An 11983-nucleotide genomic window follows, 5' to 3' on the forward strand; every position below is an offset into this window, starting at 1 on the left:
ATGGCTACGCCACTGGTCAAAGCCATATTGGTGTACCAAAAGTTTGGCATTCCTACCTACAGCAAGTCAATAGATTGCATAAGTGGGCATGCTTAAGGGGGCATCATGCAATACGTTTAACTGATAGCATTCTATAAGTTGTGCATTTCATTTGATGATAATTCCACGATACAGGTTCCACTCACATGTTTGTACTCTGACAGCTGCTTGCTAAGCAATTGAGGTGTACCGTTTATAGAATAGTGTCTATCACTTAAATGTGTAACTGCGAATTATTGGTACCAATCACACACGAAGCACTACTGTATTATAAACCAGGCACTCTATTGGCACCTAAATTTTAGCACCAGCTTATAGAATTGCTTTTATTAACTTTTCACATAGGGGGAAAGAATGGGGGGAGCTACAAGTGCCATGGCACCCCTTAAATATTCCTTTTCTGTCTCTCTACCCTGTGAGGCATTTATTTGCTTACCTCATTCCTCCAGGGTGGCAACTCTATTATGTGTATAAGATGATAGATTGTGAGCCCTCCTAGGACAGAGAAATATCCAGTGTACCTGAATGTATCTCACCTAGAGCTACTACTGAAAAAGGTGTGAGCAAAATCTAAATAAATAAATAAATAAGATTGTGTCTGGCTGGCATGTGTCCTTGAGCATTGGTGTTTGCTCAAGGTGTGCTGGCTTCCATCTGCTCTGGAACAGGAAATTTGGAGGCGTACGGACCTTTAGGCCGTGAGCTTGTGTAGGGCATACACAATTACCTCACCTCCAGTAGAGGGGAGAAAATGAGGGAACGTACAAATAATGACAAAATAAAGTAAGGTACCACTCTGGGATTCAGATCAGGTCACCCACATCCCTCCAACTACAGACCCAAATTCATAACAGCCCAAATTAATCAATGGTAAAGGACAAGACACAAGGCTCAGATATTATAAAAATATAAAAGCTAATTTATTATTATTATTATTATTGGCAGCAGAGGAAATAGTTTAAGTCATCGATATTGTATTTATGCTAAATTACCCACCATGATGGTAAAACAGTGAGTATTTATTTACTCATCAAGGCAAGGGGAAGAACACACACCCTAGTCCTGAACTGATTAGAACCCCTAACTCCTGAAACACTATGAAAAGAACAGTTACAAATTCGCAGATGATAAACATTCTCCTATTCTCATGGATGCTGGAAAAAGAGATAGGGAGCTGTTAAATCTCTAGGGAGAATACAGGAGCCGCAGCAGGGATGGTCAGACAGCGGGCAGGTGCAGATAGCAGGTCCTCGGGTGCTTTCAGTCTTCAGGGCAGCTGTCTCAGATCTGGGCTGTCAGCTACTTCACTGATAGCAGCTGTCACATGAGATGCTCCAGATAACACCCAGATAAGTTTATGTTTTTTCAGAGGTTTCTTATACCCTTCCCTTGGGTAAGATGAGCCTCTCAGTCTGGAACAACAGATTCAGGGTTTTCCAATGCTGTGGCTTAGAGGGCCAAAACACTGAGCTAGAGATGCTGGTGGCAGAGTTGTTCAGACCATCCTATGTTAAGTTCTTTGTTTATTCAATGCTATGTAAAAATTTGATTTGGTAAGTAAGAAATAAGTCTTCTGCTTATCAGAAGTTGATTTAATTGGTTAATTTTGTGCCACAATAACTCATGGAGCAAGGGCGAACACACTTCTATTTCTTCCAACCTGATGGTAGCTGCATACTGGGCAAACCAAAGATTTCTTCCCACAGCTGATATTTCAGATCTTGAAGTACTTTCTCTTTATTTTATTACTTTTTAGTTTAATTTTGAGGAACAACACGGGACATATCTACTATAATAAAACGCAGCCTCAACGTTCTGAGGACACTGACATCACTGAAGTCACTCACACACCGGTTCGTGGTTTCATGGTGGTGAAGCCACCACAACATCTTCATGCCCCGCCCTTGCATCACACGTGATGATGTCGAGGGTGGAACACGAAAACAAATTTACGCACGGGGAGCAGTCCGCGTGTTTCCCTACTCCTCCCCTTCTAACAAATCCCAGCCGCCGCTGACGTGCACATGAACCCCGCCCCTTTTGCCACATAGCCCCGCCCACGGTAGCACACGCTTAACCTCACCAACCTCCCTCCCTCCCTGTCACCTCGCCTCCCCTTACGCGTGTCTCCCTGGTGGTCTAGAGGTACCTGTTCCGTCGGCCCAGGAAAGAAAGAGCCCCCTCTTTCCTCCCGTAGCGGTGGCTTCCTTGCTGCATGGTGTGGGAGTCCGGCTCTCGACGTTTCAAAATGGCCGCCGAGAGTTCAAGCTGCCTCGCGAGACTTAATGCTTATTAGTCGTCCAACCCCCCCAAACCCACTGTACCCACATGTAGGTGCCCCCCTTCACCCCTTAGGGCTATAGTAATGGTGTAGACTTGTGGGCAGTGGGTTTTGAGGGGGATTTGGGGGGGCTCAACACACAAGGGAAGGGTGCTATGCACCTGGAAGCTCTTTTATCTTTTTTTTTGTTTTTGTAAAAGTGCCCCCTAGGGTGCCCGGTTGGTGTCCTGGCATGTGAGGGGGACCAGTGCACTACGAATCCTGGCCCCTCCCACGAACAAATGCCTTAGATTTATTCGTTTTTGAGCTGGGTGTTTTCATTTTTCATTATCGCTGAAAAACAAAAACGCCCAGCTCACAAATTGTCGAATAAAACATGGACGTCTATTTTTTGCGAAAATACGGTTCGGTCCGCCCCTTCACGGACCCGTTCTCAGAGATAAACGCCCATGGAGATAGACGTTTTCGTTCGATTATGCCCCTCTAAGTCTCTTTGTCCCTTCCTTTGGTTCTACTGCTTTTTCTACTTTCGGAAGCTGACATGAACCAGTTCAAGTCCATGGAGTTCCTTCCACCCCCTTCTCTTTACGAAGGAGCAGACAAAGGATTCTCTGCCAAATTAATTTGTGAAGTAATACTAAATCCTGCAATGAAGCTTCTCAGAGCCTATGTAGCAAGCTTAACAGCACCAATTGTGAACACACAAATGTCAATAACTGTACCCTTAAAAAGGCAGCAGTGAATATACAGAACCACAATATGCATCCTATTGGAAAAGCCAGACAAATCAGACTCCTATGGATGCATGCATGCACAAATTATATGCGAGCAGAATCTCTCATGTGGTTAGTACTTACTGTAAATTCTAATAATGGGGTTATCTATTCTCGGAAAACCTTATCATGCCTAGTCATTCTCTTAAGGAACTACTTTGTTCCCTATGGTACAAATAGTACCTGAATATAATATGTAAACTGCTTTGAATGTAGTTGCAAAAAAACACAGAAAGGTGGTATATCAAGTCCTATTTCCCTTCCCTATCTTGGACACCTGTTTCCTTTATCTTGCAAAACTTGTTTGCACCCTCGCCCCTTCCTCATTCTTGTTTGCACAAAGGGTGTCTCAAATAGATCAGCAACAGATCATGAGCCCCTGTGTCACACAGAAGTCAAACAAGAGCCACAGAGACTTTGGCCTGTCAGCCTTTTTGCTCTATCAGGCCTTAACCATGGTTCATGAATCCTGGCTGTACCCATAATCTACAGATCCCAAACCCCTGCCTCCCTCCCCCAAGATTCCAATCCTCTTCTCTCCAAGTGCCTCCCACTGAACACTAGTCAACCCCTTCTGATTCTCCTCCTTCCCTCTAATTTTTCAGAGGCAGCCATGACAGGCAGGAGAAAGTGGACATCACTCCTACCAGTTCCCTGCTAGCCCACCAGGGATCAGGTCCAGATAGGCCTGAAAGGCTCCTCCGTGTGTGTGTGGGGGGGGGGGGGGGGGGGGGGGGAGGGGTTGTGATTGTTCAGGGGAAAGAGGGAGGGGGATTGAAAGTGGTTTGACTAGTGTTCAGGGATGGTAGGAGGGAGGGAGAAGGATCAGAAGGAGCTGGACTAGTGATGGTGGGAGGGAAAGAGGGGATTTTGCAGGGGTTTCATGCAGGGGTGTAGCCAGACCTGACATTTTTTTTTGGGGGGGGGGCCAGAGTTAACATGGGGAGGGCACTAGGAATATAGGCGTGCTTGGCATACCCAGGAACGCTAAAAGGTCATCCGCACATTCCTTAATCTTCACTTCCCCAGTTGTAAAGGCCTAAAATACAAACTAACGCATGTGTCAAACTTCTCCTACCTGAGTATACAGTTATGGAATGCACTGCCGCGCAACTTAAAAACTACTTATGAACTAACTTTCGCAAATCCCTGAAGACCCACCTATTCAACAAGGCATACCAATAAGATCAGCAACTATCAGTGTAATACATCGCAACCTTACCTATTATCAGCAATGTTCTTGCTTATATCTGCTTGTTTGAACTTCGATCACGTTATTTTCTATGGCACCTCCACCTGTACCTATTATCAGTATTGTTTTCTACTTATATCCACTTGTTAAAATTGATTATGCTATTCTTTATGTAAAAATAACTGTTATCTCCCAACCTACCACCTACCAATAACGATACACTGTAAGCCACATTGAGGCTGCAAAGAGGTGGAAAAATGTGGGATACACATGCAATAAATAATAATGCCTTTGAGTGCACTTGATAACAGATTTCTAAGTAAAAAGGCTGTCCTGCATCAACATAAACAACATGCACACTTATCGAAACCTTGGAAATACTGACATTTTTAAATGAAGTTGCATTATTCCATAGCTTAAACTTTACCATTATAGTAGACCTGAGTCTGGTTAACCTCTCAAGACTCATCACAGTATCCTGGAAAATAATTACTGCAGTGGCACATATCCCTCAACTTTAATTTCTAAGAAATGTAAAATACCTTATTAAGCTGTATTAATAAAATAAGTCTCCTTGTCCCTTCCTTTGGTTCTACTGCTTTTTCTCCTTTTGGAAGCTGACATGAACCAGTTCAAGTCCTTGGAGTTCCTTCCACCCCCTTCTCTTTATGAAGGAGCAGACAAAGGATTGTCTGCCAAATTAATTTGTGAAGTAATACTAAATCCTGCAATGAAGCTTCTCAGAGCCTTTGTAGCAAGCTTAACAGCACCAATTGTGAACACACAAATGTCAATAACTGTACCCTTAAAAAGGCAGCAGTGAATATACAGAACCACAATATGCATCCTATTGGAAAAGCAAGACAAAACAGATTCCTATGGATGCATGCACAAATTATACGTGAGCAGAATCTCTCACCTTGGTCACTCACATGTAACCCCTCAGGGGTTGCAAAATAAAAGTTTACCTGTAAGGGGAGGAAGTGGTCTGTTATACAGGAAGGCTCTTTGTTGCTGATGTAGCGCTGCGCTGTGGAGGAGGAGAAGCAGCGTTCGGGCTGGGGTGTTTTCAGCGGTGCTGAGTGTTATATTAGTGCAGAGGCTCATGCTGGGCTTGTGCCATGGATGACATACGTAAGGTTCTAAACGTTGTAAGCTGGCAGTTGGGAGGTAAGAAAGATGCTGTACAGATGTATGTTAGTAGTCTGTGAACAGCTATAGTAGGAAATCTGTTTAAAAGAACGGATTTGGGGTTTTTTAACTTGTTGCTGTGTGTGAGAAGTGAGACAAAGCTTAATTGCTTAATTTGAAAAGCCATACACGGTTTAGGTGGCTTTAAAGTGGTGCCTGTTTTGGTGTCTGCCAGATGACTGATTAAGTTGTGGGGTTTTTAAAGGTCTCAAAAGGTGGAGGATAAAGGATTTTTTTTTTTACATTTATATCCCACATTATCCCAAGCAAATGGGTTCAATGTGGCTTACATTTGAAAATACAGCAAGACAGAATAATAGAATTCAGTTATATCATGGGAGCAAATAGATGGATATGTCTGAAACATTTAGCAAAGTTGAGATTAGCAAATATTCCCAACTGAGCATTTAAAATTTTATCCTTTAATGATGCTTCATGTTCAGGAATCATAGCCGTATGTATAGATATGCACACACCAGAACAGGTATCTATACACACATTGCAAAATTAAACAACAACTTCTACAGAGTATATCCAAAGCTTAATTTTTATTTTCTCATTTCCATCTTCCAAAATTGTAGACAGCAGATGTACAGATCAGCAGGACCCAAAGCAGTCCAAAATAAGTAAAGTCAGAAACACAGAAAAATGTGCGGGATAAACACAAACAAATCCTGTACAGAAAGAATGGAACCACAGAAGCGTGAGTGGAGATTGGGTGGCAACACTGGAAATTGGGAAGCAAAGCCAGTGCTAGGCATACTTCTACGGTCTGTGCCCTGAAAATGGCAAGGACAAATCAAGGACAGGTATACATACAAAGTATCACATACAATGAGTTTATTTTGTTGGGCAGACTGGATGGACCGTACAGGTCTTTATATGTTACAGTTTATACCTAATCATGCAACCTCCTTTGGCATCCACCTTTGGGTTTAAAAAGCAAAACCACTTGCATGTAAGGATTGGATAAATGAATTAAAAACAAGTTTAAAGCAAATGCCCTTAATATGTAATACTTGGTAGCAATACTACTACTACTTAACATTTCTAAAGCACTACTAGGGTTACGCAGCGCTGTACAGTTTAACAACAAAAAGGACAGTTCCTGCTCAAAGGAGCTTACAATCTAAAGGGCGAAATGTCAAGTTGGTGCAGTCTAGATTCTTGAATAGAGGTCTGGTGGTTAGGTGCCGAAGGCGTCATTGAAGAGGTGGGCTTTGAGCAAGGCTTTGAAGATGGGCAGGGAGGGGGCCTGGCGTATGGGCTCAGGGAATTTGTTCCAGGCATGGGGTGAGGCGAGGCAGAAAGGGCAGAGCCTGGAGTTGGCGGTGGTGGAGAAGGGTACTGAAAGGAGGGATTTGTCTTGAGAGCGGAGGTTACGGGTAGGAACATAAGGGGAGATGAGGGTAGAGAGGTAAGGAGGGGCTGCAGATCGAGTGCATTTGTAGGTTACTAAGAGAAGCTTGAAATGTATGCGGTACCTGATCGGAAGCCAGAGAGGGTAACTTGAGGAGGGGGGTGATATGAGTATATCGGTCCAGGCGGAAGATAAGACGTGCAGCAGAATTTTGAATGGACTGAAGGGGGGATAGATGGCAAAGTGGGAGGCCAGCGAGGAGTAGGTTGCAGTAGTCGAGGCGAGAGGTAATAAGAGAGTGGATGAGAGTTTGGGTGGTGTGCTCAGAGAGGAAAGGGCGAATTTTGCTAATGTTATAGAGGAAGAAGCGACAGGTCTTGGCTATCTGCTGAATATGCGCAGAGAAGGAGAGGGAGGAGTCGAAGATGACTCCGAGGTTGTGGGCAGATGAGATGGGGACGATGAGGGTGTTATCGACTGAGATAGAGAGTGCAGGGAGAGGAGAAGTGGGTTTGGGAGGGAAGACAATAAGCTCGGTCTTGGCCATGTTCCGTTTCAAGTGGCGGTTGGACATCCAGGCAGCAATGTCGGATAAGCAGGCCGATACTTTGGCCTGGGTTTCTGCAGTGATGTCTGGTGTGGAGAGGTAAAGCTGGGTGTCATCAGCATACAGATGATATTGGAAACCATGAGAGGAGATAAGGGAGCCCAGGGAGGAGGTGTAGATTGAAAAAAGAAGGGGTCCAAGGACAGATCCCTGAGGAACTCCAACAGAGAGCGGGATGGGGGTGGAGGAAGAACCATGAGAATGTACTCTGAAGGTACGGTGGGAGAGATAAGAGGAGAACCAGGAGAGGACAGAGCCCTGGAACCCAAGTGAGGACAGTGTGGCGAGAAGTAAGTTGTGATTGACAGTGTCAAAAGCGGCGGATAGGCCAAGGAGGATGAGGATGGAGTAATGACCTTTGGATTTGGCAAGGAACAGGTCATTGCAGACTTTAGATAGTGCCGTTTCTGTCGAGTGTAGGGGGCGAAAGCCGGATTGAAGTGGATCGAGGATGGCATGAGAGGAGAAAAAATCAAGGCAACGGCTGTGAACGCGCGGCGCGTTCAAGTATCTTGGAGAGGAAGGGTAGGAGGGAAATGGGGTGGTAGTTGGAGGGACAGGTAGGGTCAAGTGATGGTTTTTTGAGGAGTGGAGTGACTATAGCATGTTTGAAACAGCAATAATGAAACAGTGATGGAATATTCACATAGCAAGCAGCCTGTGCCAACAGATTTATTTTCTACTGAACATAATTAACTTTATATGAACTTGGTGGCTAACAGTGTGCTGAACTGGACAATGTCAGCACATTTAGAATGACTCTGGACAGAACTTATGCATGATGGAAGCCCTTCCCTCATTATTCAATACCTTTCTGTGAAGTAGTAGTAATAAAAAAAAAAAGCCAAGTACATTTTTATGAGGGAAAGGAAGGGAGACGGACTGTGGTGGGGAGAAGGGTAAGAGTTGCCCGTACGCAATGCAGGTGGGGAGATTGGGGGAGGGGGGAGGAGAGAGGATAAGGGGTCCCCTCTTTAATTTCTGCCCTGGGCCCTATCATGTCTAAAACCGGCCCTGCACGTCAATGCCAAACTTATTGCGGGGACTGCAGTAAGCAAGTGTTAGTTCTTACTGCAGCTTGGTAAAAGGACCCCTTTATTGCCTGACATAATTTTAGCACAACATAAAGAGTGAAGCACTTTTCTGTTAGTTGCTAGTTATATTACTGATTTTATTAAAACCAAATGTAAGACTGCCTAATCTAACAAGCAGGACAAAGTGCTTTAGAAAATAATACAGTTTAAAATAAGAAGAAACACCAATAACAAAAGAAAGATAAGCACACACATAAAGATTAGAACATAGTCAGATTGTGTTTGTTTATATATTTATTTATTATCATTACAGCCTGGCTAATCCACCATTTTTTTTAGCATTTTGCATCAAACACAGACATTCAGTATTAAACAACTATAGGACTCAGTACAAAATACACAGATTTGATTATAATTAAAAGCATGTCTAAATAAATGTTTCACTTTGTTCTGGAAAGAAATCAGCAATGATCTGAAAGTCACCTGGAAACTCCTTGTGATAATTTTCTGCAGCCACTGAGAGGGGTTTGCATTGAGACTTTGCCTTCAGTTCAACACAATCATAGTACAGATACAGACATATGAGTTTACAATGTACTGCTTAGAAAAAAATAAAGCCTGTTTCTCTTTTAGATTCAGTCGTTCATGAATAAACAACCAAAACAGAAGTTTTCAAATGTGTGCTTATTCAGTTTTGATTATTTAAGGGGAAGTTATCATGGACTACAGTTAAGATGGGTTATTTTATCACAAGTTGTGTGTTATTTTAGCACAGGGTCCTGTAATATGCAATGAAACCCTGAGCTAAAATACTACCACTTGTGGTGAAATAATCCGTCTTAACAGTGAAAATATATTTTCTCCAGTTTATTGAAGTTATCAATGTGGGCTACTGTTATGTATTTATGTACTTAACAGTAGCCCACATTGATAACTTCAATAAACTGGAGAAAATATATTTATAATTAAATTCGAGGGGGCCCTTTTACAAAGTGGCGGTATGCCCAACGCTAAAAGGGAAATACTGCCAGGCTACCTCAACAGCCCAGTGGTAGTTCCCTCCCCCAGCATGCACCATTTCCAGTGCTGCAAAAATATTTCAGTTTTTGTAGTGCCGGTGTATACCCGGCGGTAATCGGGCAGTGCTGCTTGCTGTTCACTTACTGCTGAGTTAGCACAAGAGCCCTTACCGCCACCTCAGTGTGCTCCCCCTGAAATGGCCACGTGGCAAATGCTTCACTTGCCGCACGGCCATTTCTTGGAAAAAAAAAAAAGACCTGCCTTTTACCCGCTGCGGTAAAAGGGGGCCTCAGTGAGCATCGAAAACATGCACCGATGCCAGCTCAGGCTTTGCTGCAGCTTCATAAAAGAAGCCCTGGAATTTGTTGCCAGAGAATGTGGTAAAAGCAGTTAGCTTAGCAGGGTTTAAAAAAGGTTTGGATAATTTGCTAAAAGTCCATAAGCCATTATTAAGATTGACTGGGGAAAATCTACTGCTTATTTCTAGAATAAGCAGCATAAAATCTGTTTTACTTTTTTGGGATCATGCCAGGTACTTGTAACCTGGACTGGCCACTGTTAAAAACAGGATACTGGGCTTGATGGACCTTCAGTCTGTTGCAGAATGGTAACACTTATGTTCATTTGTTCTTAAGCGCTATTCTACAAACATATTATTCTGTAAATGATGCCAGAAAAAAATCGTCACAGAGCGCTACTCAGGTTAAGCGTTGTTTACAGAATAGTGCTTAGATCCCATTTCTGAGCCAAAAGTTGGGTGCTGGTATTTATGCAAGCTGAAACCTGGTTTAAATCCCAGCACCCAACTTCAGGCATTTTGGCACGGAAATGGACCTATTTTATAACTCTGTGTGCATCTTTTAGGAATACCTCTGCTACTCCCCTAGCCATGCCCCCTTTTGAGTTGCATGCAAGGGGACTTAGGTGCGTGGGATTATAGAATAGGGTGTGGGGAGATGTATGCACAAATTTCAATCATTGCCAATGAACTGCAATATTTGATTGTTAACATCAACTAATTGCAACTAATTTCGATTTATTAGAATCTGCCCGTATCCAGGGTGGAGCACAATAAAACACACACACGTCATATCTACAACAACAGATCAACAGCATACAAAACAGCAATATGGAGTGGAGGAGCAGCCTAGTGGTTAGAGCACCAGTCTTAGAGAGAAAATATCCGCCAAAAGGTGGAGAACTCTAGACACCCCACGGACAACAACAAGAAATAAAATAAAAGTGGGAGGACGACCAAGGATTCCAAAGACTGAAAGGATATATAAAAATAAAGATGTTTATTGAGGTGTAAAGACTCGACACAATGTCGTGTTTCGGCCGTTTGAGAACTATTTGATGAAGGCAAATCCTCAACAAAAGGAGGTCTTTAGAAAGACCGTTGTGAAGGTGAGCGTGCTTCGTTGTCTCCTCTGACACAACGCATGTATAGAATGCTGCAATAAGCCTTCATCAAATAGTTCTCAAAGGCATTTGGCATTAAGACTCCTGATGCAGGCCTAACGGCCGAAACACGATGTTGTGTCGAGTCTTTACACCTCAATAAACATCTTTATTTTTATATATCCTTTCAGTCTTTGGAATCCTTGGTCGTCCTCCCACTTTTATTTTATTTCTTAGAGCACCAGTCTTGACATCCGGAGGTGGCTCATTCAAATCCCACTGCTGCTCCCCATGATCTTGGGCAAGTCACTTAACCCTCCATTGTCTCAGATACAAAATTAGATTGTGAGTCTTCCAGGGACAGAGAAATACTCACTGTACCTGAATGCAACTCACCTTGAGCTACTACTGAAAAAGGTGTGAGCAAAATCCAAATAAATAAATAGAATCCAGCACAGTTTCAAAATACCACCAGGTAGGTACAGGACAGCCCTCTTCAACTAGGCACAATAGGAGACCAGGCATAGCAAGTGGTTCCTTAACTGACATTTAAACACAAGCAGCCAAGACTCATTTTTTAATAGAAGAGACAGTTTGTTCCATTCGACTGGACCAATCAAAGAGAATGCACCTTTTTTTGTCTGTTCCAGGCGTAGGAGTTGTATTGAAGGCACAATAAGGTCATGACCCTTAGATGACCACAGTGGTGGTGCTGGTACATACCACAGCACTGCATTTTTCAAATAAAAAGAAGAGTCTTGATACAATGCACATTGAAACATCAATAACAGCTTACACTTTATACAGTAGGCTACAGGCAACCACCACAGTTGCTTCAAATACACCGTAACATGGTCAGTCCTTGGTAGGTAGTTCTGGGAATTACTATGAAACTATATGGAGATTACGGCTACTCCAGAACCCGGCAGCCAGATTTCTCCACTGCTTGAAAGATTACACTGGTTTCGGATCCCCTCTAGTATACAGTTTGAAATTGCTTGTATGGTTTTTAAATCTTTGATGGATCAAAACTCATCAAGCCTATCTAAATATTGTTTTTTGCTTTTCTCAAGTAGGACTTTTGT

This window comes from Microcaecilia unicolor, chromosome 1, assembly GCF_901765095.1.
Source record: "Microcaecilia unicolor chromosome 1, aMicUni1.1, whole genome shotgun sequence".
NCBI classification, from domain to species: domain Eukaryota; kingdom Metazoa; phylum Chordata; class Amphibia; order Gymnophiona; family Siphonopidae; genus Microcaecilia; species Microcaecilia unicolor.